Source organism: Chinchilla lanigera, unplaced genomic scaffold, assembly GCF_000276665.1.
Source record: "Chinchilla lanigera isolate Chin_1 unplaced genomic scaffold, ChiLan1.0 scaffold00042, whole genome shotgun sequence".
NCBI classification, from domain to species: Eukaryota; Metazoa; Chordata; class Mammalia; order Rodentia; family Chinchillidae; genus Chinchilla; species Chinchilla lanigera.
Window position 1 is genome coordinate 15099637 of NW_004955443.1, and position 15076 is coordinate 15114712.

Here is a 15076-nt window from a genome sequence, read left to right on the forward strand (position 1 = left end):
AAGTCACTGTCAGATAAAAGGCATGCTACTAAAACAGCTAATTATTTAGAGAACGCTAACGTGATAACGTGTTTACAGATTGCTACTCAAGAACAGCCAGTTCTTCAATCTTAAATCATTTATATCTTGGGTCAAAATTTTATTTTCTTTCTTTTATTTCATGGAGCTACATTGAAGAAATATTTTTTCTGAGTCAAAGAGGTATGGAGATCAATTTAAATGCTACTATGAACTATGCACGCAGAATGGATACCAGTTTCACAGCTTCACTTAAATTTGGCCAAAATTCAGCGTTACTGCATGTCTTAAAGCTCATAATGAAAATGTAAAATGATGCAAACTTAAGCTATCATCATTATCCTCCTCAGACCATGGAATCCTGGCCACCTTTGGAAGCAAAAGCAATACTGGCTAGCACTCATGTGCCAAAGCAATAAGCTGCCTGAGAGAAATAGGGACTAGATGTTAATGAGAAGATGAAGTGAATAGCAAGCTCAGCTGTCCTTAGATGCCACTGAAATTGCAATCATGTGCCTGAAAAATTGAGAGCTACTTGGGGAGCCTTGAATACTCACAAACAGGACTAGAAGGCAGTCAAATTATTTCCAGGTGATGCATAAACCCGCTAAGAGTTTGATCCACCAAAACAGAAATATAATAAATGTCTGAGGAATTAATTGAGACTTTAAAATGGACATGTGAGATAAGACAAAATGAGCAGATTTAAGCAACTAATTTCTTGCTTTTGAAAGATATGCTGAAAAGGTGAGAATTCGAACAGTGATTATGTGGTCCCTTTGGCTGATAACAGATTAATTTCTATGTTAAATATAATTCTATTTTAAAGTGATTTATAGTTAACTAGGTTCAAAAATCTATGCTCCCTGACAATTAGAAATTTGTAGAAGTTTTTCTGCAAATACTTTTGTAAATACTAAGACATTGATTTCAAGATTGACATGAATGCATTTAAATATTGATTTTAGTGCACAGAAAGAAAGTTCCCGAATAACTAATACACAAATGTTATTTCACAGATAAGGATGCCATCTGGATTCCGCCTGTACATGCTATGCATTTTGCCAGTGATGATTTCTAAAGCACAGAAAGGTGACAGACACATGCAATAAAATACTACAGACCCAGGATTAAAACTAAATCGTCTCACGCCCTACTCCGTGCTTTATTTCCATTGAAGTTCTCGAAGAACTTAAAGATGTACAGATGTGGCTGTTTCAGTAAAGACCACCAGTCTTTTACCTAGTCTACTCCACTGTGAAATTCATGGAACATAGATGTTAAACTTAGGCATCCATTTAATTTATAATGTACTTTGCATTAGTAGTATCAATTGACAAATCAAAAAAAAAAGTGCACTGCAAAAAATACAAATATGCTAAATACCAAAAAATATTTTTGCAACAAAAATGTTTATGTGTGGGATGTATTTGCAATTTCTCTTCATTTGAAGTTAATGCATGGGATGAATTTGCACATTCTCTTTATTTGAAAAATCATAAGTTAATAAAAATTATTTTAAGCCAAGCTTTGTTCTAGCTTCATATGACAAATTTTGAGGGTGGTTTCCATCAACAGTACACGAAGATGTTAATATGTTGTATATGCCTATTACATGAAGAAAACTGCAAACCTTACACTTTAAAATAGGTCACACGGCTTAGGAAGCTTAATCACAAAGCAATATGGTTTTTCTCAACAGAAAGACACTATTTGCTTCTCTTTTTCTCCTTTGTCTTATAAGTGCAGTGTGATGTATTAGTTTAATTAAAGTCTACCAAATTATCATAAGGATTTTATGTGCTGCAAATAATTGGCTTTTTCTTCTCTACTCACTTTTTGTTAATGGAAGTAGAACATTTCTTTTATGATACTTAGCCTAAGATACCAGAAGACTACGGGGGAAGAAAGGCAAATGACAGACCTAATGAAGTGACCTTTGTCATCTTGGACATGAAATAAAACTAAGTCTGCACTAATGCACTGAAAATAAGTCAATGTTTCCAAAGAGTTAAAAGGATAGATGATCTTATGGCTCTGAGCCAACTTATACCAAAAAGCCTATCATACATAAAAATGAAAATCCTATTAATGTAAAAAGCCAACAGGCTCTAAAATGAAGTAAAATGTATAAATAAATCATGTTATAAGTTTTTTAAGTAATGTAGACTGTAATGAATTGGGCTTTTTTATGAGTTGGATGAAGTTATACTGCAGATAATGTTAGGCTACCAGATACCTCTTTAATAAGAGGCAAATTAAGCCCACAAGTTAACAAAGAAATAATAACTGTAACATACTAAATAAAAGTTTGAAACAGTCACCATACTAAAATTACTTACTGTTGCTAAAGGTGAGTGGGAACAAATTATAATTAAATTATACATGCATTTACTTTTATCTCTAATACCAGCATAAGAACTGAGAATAAACTGCAATCCCAAAATTAGTCTACCAACTGTTTATAGTATCTGAAAGACAGAAATTACTGATGATTTCCTTGTAGTATGATTCTCAGAGTGCATAAAAGATACAGTACACATTTAAATAAATGATAATCAACAATGCTTCTTTTGTAAAAACAATGGGATCATCACTCATTTATTACTGAATTGAAACATAAGCTGTACATTTTAGTATTCTTGAAAATTTTGAGTTTTTAACTTGTCCTCAGGATTACTTTTTAAAAAAGTTTCTGTGGATATTTTTGGCTTTCTCACAAGTTAAATGTTTTCAATTAGTAAGAATAGCTAACATTCTATTGACTGTTTGAAGTCTTAGGCTAAATGGCTGGGTCTTGAGGAAGTAGATACTATCAGTAACACATTCAACAAAGAAGGGATTCAGGAACTGAGAAATTGACTGCTCCAAATCTCAGTTCTGAAAACATGGCATCAGTGGAATTTTCAGCCCAGGAAGTCTTACCCTAGTGTCTGTACTCTTACTTTGATTACAGTCTCTGCCTCTTTAAGAACAGATAAGACTATTCTTAAAGCTAGGTTATTTAAACTTGCTGTACCTTGTCAATTACACCCCAGAAACATTTGAACATTTCTAAAGAATGTTCATATTGTAGTACATCCATGGAAACTCTTAGCATCTAATCTTTGTCTTTTAATTAACTGTAAGCTCCCCAGACATCGCTTTGTGTTTTTCTCTCTTACACACATACACACACACACACACACACACACACACACACACTGCATAGCAAATAATTATCTCTCTGAAGAACAACCAATATCTTTACATAATTATACAGATAGAAATTGTTAAGCCTATGTGATCTTAATGGTACTACCATGTTATTGAGAAGTCCCATGACCCAGCTCCCAAGATGTCAAACAAACAGTAAGCAAAGAAAATGACAGTATTTCCAATATCTGAAGAAATGCTCCTAAGAAGGTGAGCTGCCTCCCTGGTTCCTGCATATTTTGAACAGATATATACTCGATTTACTCGATTTGTTTTAAGCCAAAGAGTGAAAAGGAATCTTTGACAAAACTGTCATCTTTAAAACACAGTGATATTTCATTTTCCCCTTCTGCACTATTTAGATTGCTTGGAACTGAAATGCTTCCAGCAGCTCTTGTGTCCAATTTTTCAAAGCTGTCACTTCCTAGCAAATCTGCTTAAGCAAAATACTCATGTTGTTAGAAAACAGAACAAACATACATTATAGGATACATTCTATTCTTCTTTGCGGGTCAGAGTCTTAGTCAAGAATGGGAACTTGGAAGAACATGTGGAAATAAATTAAAAGATGACTATGATGGATTGGTTGAAGTCCATGAATCCGGTGCACATCTGATTAGTTTCCAAAGATAGACTTAGCTCAGTAGAGTTTTCTGCACAATGATCATGTAATCAAACTGTTATTTTCAATGCATTCACTAAAGGTCATTAAATTGAAAAGAGTAAACCCATGGAAAAATGGGACAGTGAAAGATGGGCATGGCTACTCTTCCTCAGTTTGTGACTATAGCAGCTGTTACAATGTAACTTGTCAACATTCTGTGTCCCAGAGGGTAACAAAAAAAAAAACTCCAAGATTTACACTTGTGGAACTCTGCCTTTATGAATTGTTGGCACCATAATTCATACCATAGAGACAGAATCTGAAGGAGAAAAAGCACAACAAAAAGAAACTTTAAAATAATTAATACAATAGTGAATGGTACAAAAACAATAAATCTTATTATCAACAACTTTCAAGTAAGTGTGATTTGGAAACTTTCAGTCACAGGAACTTGAAATGTTACTGAATATTCTTAGCATAAAGTAAATTTTTGGTATATGTATGCATATTAGCACACAGTCTGAGTTGTATATATTTGTATGTGTAGTATACATGTTTATCATGTGTGGAAGTTTTTCTCCTAAATGCATGATTATACAATTCTGGCTGAAAATAATCTCTCAAAGATTACACAATAAAAATTACCTAAGACTTATAATTCCCTACATTACTTTAAAAAGCTAGTCATGCCTCAGCAAAAGCCAAGACTGCTTATGGTGTACAATCTGAAACCCAATTCTCTCTTGGCACTTTAACACTAGATCTGTCACCCTTTAACACCACAAAATCAATATCCTGGAATGTCATGGTTCTCTGATGGCCCACAAAGTCAAGGCATGATCAATTTCAACTTCCTTACTAGACAGAAATAGACTTAGACAAATAAAAGATTCTATTGAAGTTAAATTCAATAAAAGAAAGGAATAAAGGTAAAAGGAGTCAAAGTTGTTAGAATTCAGTCCAATAAATTTCCACTTAAATCTAGATCTATTTTTACATCCAACTAGATTTCACACCAAGCCAAAAAAGAATGTGCTACAATTGAAAACAAGCAAATGAATTACTCTAATCCTCAAATTAAGAAATGTTGTCAGTTTAGCGTGTAACAGGCTAGGGAGTTGCTTTCCGCCACTGAATTAGTTACAAAGCAGTAGGAGGAGGATGGGGTCCGAGTTCTTCCCTATATATCCTTAGAACACAGGATGAGTTTTGGCTTCACTGTTCAGTAATACCAAAAATCTTGTCTCTCTTGTAATAAACTATAGCTCCAGTCCTTAGGACAGTCTCTGATCGGGAGTAATCATTTTACAAATATCTGCATACTATGTGGACAACACACCTAAGAAATATATCCAGGAAAAAAAAAAGAAATGTATCCAGGGCAGAAAATCTACTAGGGCAGAAGATTTCTCTTTCTTGTTCTCATCTGTTTTCCTGACTTTTGTAGTGCTTAGCACAGAGCAGAAGTAAACATCTGCAAATTGAGATGAATAGAAGATGTCTCTGATCTTGCCAGGCAGATGTTAGAATTGCATAAAATTTAGATGATAGATTCAAATATTTTTTGTTCTGCAAAATACAACTTATGTCAGTGGTTTTATTCAACTCCAAAATGTCAGCACATATAAAACAAAAACTTATTATTTAGTAATGTTTTGAAAAGTTAGGAGGTTTGCGAGTTAGCAGGTTTGGAGAGGACATTTGGCTCTCTAACTTGCTGGGTAACTTTGTCCCTCCAGGTTTCTCCAGTGTTATCTATAAAGTGCAAAGAAAGGACAGAGGATAAGACGACTCTCGGGAATCCTCTTGGGATTATGTCAGTATATACCCTCTTGGGTATGTGTACAGAGAAGGATTCAGAAGAAATCAATGAAAGAGCCTCAGGAGGTCAGAAAAAAGATGGAAAGCAATCCTATTAAGAGAGTTAAAAGAAATTGGAGTCATTCAATTGAGCAAAGAAAATGCTGAAAAAGCATTAGTGAAGCCAACTAGTGTGGGAGGACTTAGCAGTGTGTGGTACCAGAGTCTGAGCTATTACTTCCAGGCCCACTAAGACAGTGAGTATAGGACGGTCCACTCTTTGGTCTTCCTATGCCATCAAAGCTAAAAGCAAACAGATCTGTGATCTAGCTTGCACCACAGGAAAGCCCTGACACAGTTCTAGGCAATAAGACACACATAAGAATTTTTGACAAGGGAATCCCTCCCAGAACAGGAAGGAAATGAGCCCAGGGTAAGTTTCCCTCTCCTTTCCCTCTTCTTTCTATCTACCTGAAAGAGAGATAGAAATACACTTGGAAATAGCAGCCCCCTTCTGAATATGAAAACCAAATACTCAGCATGATGGTCATAGGAAAACAGCATCATGATTCTTCAGGGAAACATGTTGACTGATGACTTCCAGAATCTTATTTAAAAAAAACACTTCATTTTACAATGTTGAATCCATTACTTGCACACAATTGCATTCCTTTGTGATATATTTGCCAGGGGAGAAATCAGAGACAAAGATCAGAAAATTATGAAGTGTGTACTGTTATAAGACACTAAATAAAGGTCTGTAGGTATATTTGGTTTGATTAACATTGATGCTTCATATTATTACCTATCACAGAAACTCTACAGAAAGGATCTGTATTTAAGTGTCAAAAGCTCTGGACCAGAAGTCGTAAGACATAAATTTCAATTTTATCTATGTAACTCAAGATTTAGTAAGAATTCCTTCAGTATAAAATGGAAATCATAACATTTATCTATATGAGAATTCTTTGGATTAATAAAATAATATATGGAAAAACACTTTTAAAACACACAGTACTTCACTGATAGCTATACAGGATACTGTCAATAGAGCACAGTTCCTGGCAAAATCTTAAAAATAGAGACTACCCATAGACCCCTCTCTAGCATTTGGCAAACTCTGTAGTTGTAAGACAAAAATTCATAAAGCATTTTATAAAACAAAAATGTTTACACAATTAAAAACAAAATAGCTACCTCCTTGCCTATGATTCCTTATGGTACATACTTATCTATCATCATCAGTGTAATTATCATACAACCATGTCTCTTTTTCTTTAGAAAACCTTGCCTAACAAGAAAGGTCGTCTCTTAGAAGATGTAATTCTGTCCACTGACACTTTTCTCCTGGCATGTCTGGTGGAATGAAGTGACACTTCTAAACTGAGGCAAAGCCAGCGTCCTTTGTCATTTAAGCCTATTACCCAGAGGCTATCAGAAAGAGTTTTGTACATAATCAAGCACATAGTGTACAAATCAGGAACTATATTGATTGCTGAGCATAGTTTTTGTCTTTCTGGTAGAAAAATGATTTTTTTAAAAAAGATCACCTTAAGTATAAAAAGAAAAAATGAGAAAGGAGACTGAGAGGGAGAGAGAGAGAGAGAGAGAGAGAGAGAGAGAGAGAGAGAGAGAGAGAGAGAGATCCAGATCTTGAATTTCTAATACATTGCTGAAGGCTAGGTTTGTCTTTCCCAACTTTCTTTTTTTTTGGTTTTTCTCCGGTACCAGGAACCGAACTCACGACCTTGTGTTTGCCAGGCCATCTTTCAATAATGCATCTTAAAATTTTTCTCTTATTGGAAACCTAGTGTTAATTAAAAATATTCATTTTTTATTTTATCATTGAAATATTTTACTGTTTTTAAGATGGTTATGAAAAATCTCAAAAATAAAGACTACCCATAGATCCTTCTCTAGCATTTTGCTAACTCCATAGCTCTAAGACAAAGATTCATGAAGCATCTTATAAAGCAAAAATGTTTACAAGATTAAAAACAAAATAGCTACCTACTTGCCTATGATTCCTTATGTCTATTATGAAGAAAATATGAAATCAGCTAAAATCCTGAAACTGAAAACTATTTCTCAAAAATTTTTAATCCAAGAATCTTATTTTTAAGAACAAGTGCAAATAACATTTATGCATAAAAATTCCACATTTTTTTCTTTTGTGAGAAGCAAAGAGCCCAGGAGAGACAATGTAGATTGTAGGTGCCAGAGAAAGAGAACTGAGCAACTGCTTAGCCCTCCCTAACTGTTAGCATCCTCTGGCTGCATCACAGTATCCAGATCCTAGAATGAAATTATGGGTTTTCTGAAGGTGGGCAGAGCCAAATTGCTAAATACTTTTGGACTGAGTCCCAGAATACAAGAGCTTCTGTGTATGGTCTTGTTTTGTTTAGCTGATAATGAAGAAAAATTCTTGAGTTTCCCCATAATCCTAGTTTAGCAGTAGTCATTTTCAGATCTAGCTAGGACTGTTCAAATATGGTCAGCTTTTTGTAGCAAGGGTAAAAATATTGTTTTCAAAATAATAAATAGAGATTACACATAAGAAATGTAAAGGAATATTTCCACGTAGTGACAGTAAACCAATCAAATAACATTAATGTGCTATTTAGAACATTTATGCGATTTATTTTATCTATGAGTTGTTATCTTCATGTTTTGGCATATGACCTTCTCAGACTTGAGAAGACCCAATTTAATGTTTACACTTTATATTATTTCACCTCAGTCTAAGCTACTTATTCAATTGCAGTGTTTTGTCATGCAAAAATAAGTTATATAAAGATTACATTTTGTATAGTTTCTTAAAAATTTTGTACTATATAATGATTTATTTTGTTTTGAAACAGGGTCTCAGTCTGTAATTCAAGCTGGCCTTGAGCTCACTGTGTAGCACAGGTTGGCTGCAAACTCATAGCAATCCTCCTCCCTCAGCCTACTAAGTGCTGGAATTACAAGCATGTGCCAGCACACCCAGCCTGATTTTCTTTTTGAAAAAAAACAAACAGGATACAATATTCCCACCTCCTATGTAGTCCCTTGTATAACTATAGTTGTAACAAATAAGATCGGTCAGTAATTACTTAATGATCATTTTTCTTTAATATTCCAGTTTTTCAAGGAGGAAGTTATATTTCAATCCTATGTACTTAACAGGAATTTTGATAAGCTTCTAAAATCACCTAAAATTTTGATAAGCTTTTAAAGGAATTTTGATAAGCTTTTAAAGTCACCTAAAACAGAGAGTACAGCACTGATTATACTGTAATTTCTAAGCTAGAAGATTAGCTTGATGTAGGCACTCAATTAGCATTACTGGAGTGAACGAACCTAAAAAGACAGATATATATTAGCCATCAAAGAGCACTCTATTCCTACCTGACTTTCACATTTCTCTTTCCATTTCCTTCATCCCAAACAGTTTCCATAACAAATTCATCGGGTAATAGGGCCAAGAACTCTATGCTCTTCTTATTACTTAAAAGCAGGAAGTGATAAACCATTTCAAACCACACTCCCATAAATAAGGAAATCTGCCAAAATACCTGAAAGCAATAATGATTTATTCCTTACAGGAATGGAAAACCTGATGGATTATATCATGGGGGGACAACTAGAACTTGGCGCATTAGTAGGATCTGTGCAATCTCCTTTTAGAACAGATATTTCTTGTTTGAAAACAGGACACAAATGATGTTACTCTGCAAACAGAGAAAGCTGTGCATGGCCCTGTAATCAGAGCATGGTGTATCTGAATCATCCGTCCTTTCATTTTTCAACTCGCAATACCCACCAAGCCCACTCCAGTGGCTACCAGGAGTACACCGCTCTTAATAAATTCCGTGGGTGTTTTGCAAGTGAAAAGCCTGCGGGACTGGACCCTTCAAGCTAAATTTTAGCTGCATAAACAGGAATATTGCTGGAAACGCCAATTAATGGTGCAAAGCATAAATAACCAAGCATTAGCTATAGAAAAATTGTTTATGGAACAAAAATACCACCTATTTAAGCTATGCCTGACTTTGCTGGATGGCTCACCTGAATATTAACAATAAAACTATCTGAATAAATCCTCACTGAAAAGCAAATGCAAACGAGCAGTGACTTCTCAATTTAAGAGAATTTTGCAACAGTGAAGCAAAAAAAGTTACATGTTTAAGTAATTTTGCATCCTATCTTTTAAACTTCAAAGCAAATAATACTTGCAGTAGGGTAGTTCCAAATGAATTAAGACCCTCCACAGTGGAAGGAAAATGTATAAATTGATGCCAATATGTATGGTAGAATATATCTTAAAACAACTGAAAGAATTATGTCATAATAACTAATACAACTAAAGGGAGATACCTGCACGAAGAAACACTGCTTTGAGTTGAAATCTGGGAATTCTTAAAGTCAAATAGAGGCTTATCAGGCAAACATATTCTAGGCCAGACAAGCAGCAAAGAGGCATGAAGGAATATCCACACAGATGGGAAGGAGATAGCTGACTTGCAGGAAACCATGCGGAGTGACAGCTCCACAGCATCTCCACACCTGATCTGGCAGCAGGGCCTAAGGGGCTTGTGCTGCAGCCAAGTCAGTTAGGGTCCGTGGGCAGATGTGCCTCCATGCTAGCTGTGCACAGGAGGCCCTGGTGCCTGCAAGCCTGCAATTCTGCAAGCAGTTTCTGCAAAAATACATAAAGAAATCACAACTTGACTCATCTGTACTGAATTCCATGCAAACTGGCTTCTACTTTGAGGATATTTATCAGAAAGGAAATGTCTGCCAATATTTTCCATGAAAACATTTATTTGCCCCTGAACTATGTTCCTCACCACATTCAATTATTTTAAATAATGTATGGGAGTAGAAACACAATCATGACTAATCAATACTAGACTGATTGGGATGTAAAATTCTATATTTTTTAAAAAATTGCCCAAACGATCCCTACCTCCTAAACTTGTTTCCCTCCCTGAACATCTATGTAAGAAACATGATTTAAAATGACAGTTTAGATTGCACTGGGATGGCGTGGCCTGCAAGGGGACAGTAAGTTCAAGCTCCTCCTTCGCTTGCCCCAGGATGGTGCAGCTGACAAGGTAAGTCTGAGATCCGGCCCTCCCTCCACTGGTGGAAGTCAGGATCCGGAGACCTGTGGGAACACCAACAACACAGCAGGACCCTGGCTAAGGCACACAAAATGCACAGGCAGAACTGGAGGCAAGGAAATATCCCATGCAACATTAGCAATCAAGCCAACAGGTGATCTCTAACCTCACTTTATTTCTTCTTTTATTCTACTTGCTCTCTTCTCTTCTGTCAGTGATCTTGCTTGACTTTATGATACTTTCATATGAGTAAACAACGTCTTTTCTCTTTCTGGTTCAGTTTAAAATTCCTAGGCCTTCTCGTCAAATTCTTCCCTCCTGTACCCTACAAGTACCCAAAACCTGGATGATCATCCTGTGTTCTCCAACCTTGTTCCTCCTATGTTTAATCTCATTCATCTTTCCATCCTTCCCCCTATCCTCCTGAATCCACCTCCCAACACACAGTGTAAAAGTCACTCTAATAAGTAGAAAATCATGTCATACAAGTTCCTGTTATAAGTTGTATTATATTATAATTCTCTATATATTATATTATATTTCCTCCTACAGTTATAGATATCAGGTTAATAGCTTGTCAGTAACCAGGCTGTACTTGAGTCTATTGTTATTGTAACTGAACTACTTTACTGGATGTCATATATGTTATAACTAGTTTTCCTCCTATAAGTCAACACTGCGATTGTAAGGGGTCAAACTATCACCATAGTCCAGTACCAAAGGAATGGGCCCTAAATCAAATAGATAGCAACTCCTCAGTCTTAATATATTGGGAAGGTAGGTTCATGGGATAGACATAAAGACAAAGAACCACCTATATCTAGAAGACACCTGGAGGAACAGACACCTTCTAGGAAAGCCTAGACACCAGTGATCAGACTATCTAACATAAGAACTCTACAAGCATCAACATATAAAACAAAATAAAATAGAAAATGACAAGATGAAGAAACAAAATGCAATGCCAAACACCTTGCCCATCCAGGACAGGTCCAGAGCACAGAGATAGAGAAAATCAGAAGCCAAAAATGGAACTCTCTGAAATAATGGCAGCAGAAGTGAAAGAAAAAAATCAAAGAGGTCATAGAAAACATAATCTCTAAGGTACAAAAAGGAATGAACATAAAAAAAAAAAAAAGACATAAAGCAAACATAGATAAACAAATAGAGGAGCTCAGGAAAACAATGCAAAGCATGAATGCTGAACATAGACAGGAAATGGAATCAATGAAACATCCACACAGAAATGCAAGAGATTAGAAAATCCACTGAAAGTATATGCAGCAGAATGAATGAAAGTGAGAAAAGAATATCAGACCTTGAAGACAGAAACTCAACTAACAACCACAAAAAGAACGATATCTTAAAATTGGAAGAGACCATGAAAAATCAATCCAACAGCTACAGAGTGAAGCAAAGAACAGTAACATAAAATGGATTGGAATCAGTGAAAAAATTGAAGAGAGGACAAAAGCTGTTAAAAACTTTTTCACAGAAATAATGGCAGAAAATTTCCCAAACGTGGATGAAGAATTTGACATAAAATAAATGAAACATATAGAACTCAAAACAGCCATGACCAAAATAATCATAATCAAGGTTCCCAATCTCAGAACAAGAACAAAATATCAAAAGCAGAAGGAGAAAAGAAACATATCATCCATAAAAGAAAACTCATTAGAATCACAGCAGACTTCTCAACACAAACTCTCACACCCAAGAGAGCCTGGAGTGAAGTATTTCAAGCCATAAAAAAAAATCTTCAGCCCACATTGATGAACTCACAAAGTTATATTTCAACGTTGATTGAGAAATAGTATACATCCATGACAAACAACAACTGAAGAAATATATGAGCATCAAACCAGCTGTACGGAATGCTCTGAAGGACAACTTAGAAAGAGATAACAAAGACTACAAACATATGAACACCAATAGAAAGAAGGCTCCAGGAAGGACAAACAATTCAACATAGGAGAAAGTCAGTGAACAGGCAGCAGGGAAAAAGTGTGAAAAAGAAAATCCAGTACATATCAGTTATTACCATCAATATAAATGGTCTCAACTCACCAATCAAAAGAAACAGACTGGCAGAATGGATCAAGAAGATTCAACAATATGCTGCATTCAAGAAACACATTTAATCCAAACAGAAATTCATAGACTAAAAGTCAAAGAATAGAAAACAGTTTTCCAGGTCACAGGAGCCCATAAAAAAACACAGGTAGCTATTCTATTGGCAGACAGTGCAAATTTTATGCCAAAACTGATTGAAAGAGATAACGAAGGTCACTACACACTTGTTAAGGGAAAACTCCAAGAAGAACATATAACATTCATAAATATTTATGCACCAAACACAGGTTCACCCAACTACATAAAATGAATTTCAACAGACATGAAAAACCAAATAAGCACTAACACAATTATAGTTGGGGAACTTAATACCCCACTCACAAACAAATCAATTAGACAAAAATTCAACAAAGAAATATTAGAATTAAACCAAGGCTGTAAACAAGTGAACAAATAGACTTGATAGATGCTTACAGAGTGTTCCACCCTAAAACATCAGAATACACATTCTTCTTAGCTGCACATGGTATGTTCTCCAAAATAGACCACATATTAGCCTACAAAAATACATTTAAGTAAATGTAAAGGAATTGAATCTATCCCAAGCATACTATGGACTATAACGCAATAAAACCAGAAGACAATGAAAAAAATCACAAAAGCTACATTAACACACGGAAATTAAACAACACCTTAAACAACCAATTGGTAGGGGGCTGGGGATTTAGCTCAGCGGCAAAGCGCCTGCCTGGTCATAGAGGAAATTAAAAAGGAAGTTAAACAATATATGCAATTAAATGATAATGCCAATACAACATAGCAAAACTTATGGGATGCAATGAAATCAGTCCTATAAGGGAAATTTATTGCAATGAACACACACACTAGGAAAATAGAACAAGCTCAAATAAACAACGTAATATTGTACATAAACTTCTAGAAAAAAAAGAGTAAGTCAAACCCAAAGCTCATATGAGGGAGGAAATTAAAGCTAGGAGAAGAAATTAATAAATAGAGAATAAGAAAACAATACAAATAATCACTGAATTGAAAATTTTATTCTTTTAAGAATAAATAAAATTGATAAACTCTTAGCCAAACGCATCAAAAAGAGGAAAAAACACAAATTCAAGCAATTAGGAATGAAAAAGGGGAAGTCACGGTGGATCTCACAGAAATCCAGGAGATCATCAGTAGCTACTATGAGAACCTATATTCTAATAAGGTGGAAAACACAGAAGAAATGGGCAGATTCCTAGACACAATCAAATTGCCAAAACTAAATCAAAAAAGATATAAAAATCCTAAGTAACTCTCTATCAGCCATTGAAATTGAAAATGTCATTATATTTTACCAACAAAGAAAAGTCCAGACCCCAATGGATTTACTGTGAATTCTACAAAAAAATTAGAGAAGAGGTTATGCCACTAATGCTGAAACTCTTTAAAGAATGTGGAAAGGAAGCAGTACTTCCAAAATCATTCCTGGAAGCAAGTATTATCAAAATTCCTAAACCAAAGGATGACTGCGATCCAATTTCCATAATAAACCTAGATGCAAAAATCCTTAATAAAATACTGACAAACAATGCTGTACTATACATCACGAATAAGTAGGCTGTATCCCAGGAATAAAGGAGTGGTTCAACATACACAAATCAATAAATGTAATATACCATGTTAACAGAACTAAAGACAGAAATCACATGATCATCTCAACAGATACTAAAAAGCATTTGACAAAGTCCAACAGCCGCTCATGATAAATACCCTACAGAAAATTAAAATTGATGGTCTTTACTTCAATCTTATAAAAGGTATCTTTGACAAACTAACAGCTAGCATCATATTAAATGATCAAAAACTGCAAGTTTTCACTCTAAAATCAGGAACAAGGCAAGGATGTCCATTATCTTTTTCAATAGGTATGGAAACATTAACCAGAGCAATCAGACAAGCGAAAAAAATAAAGGAATAAAAATAGGAAAGGAAGAAGTTAAATTATCATTATTTGCAGATGACATGATACTCTACATAGAAGATTCCATAAACTCCACAAAAAGTCTTATAGATTTAATATCCAAATTCAGTAGTGTAGTGGGATACAAAATTAACACTCAAACATCAATGGCATCCCTGTACACAAACAACGAACTCACAGAGAGAAATTAGGGAAACCACACCTTTTACAATAGCATTGAAAAAAAAATGAAACCCTTAGGAATCAATCTAACAAAGGATGTAAAATGTCTGTGCAGTGAAAATTACATACTGT

At 34.9% G+C, this 15076-nt stretch overlaps 1 protein-coding gene across 10 annotated transcripts in view; it reads right to left on the minus strand.

Annotated features, from left to right (window-relative positions):
* Nucleotides 1-15076, minus strand: part of Pcdh7 (protocadherin 7) — a 394384-nt gene that overhangs the window by 333643 nt on the left and 45665 nt on the right. The window lies entirely within an intron of this gene.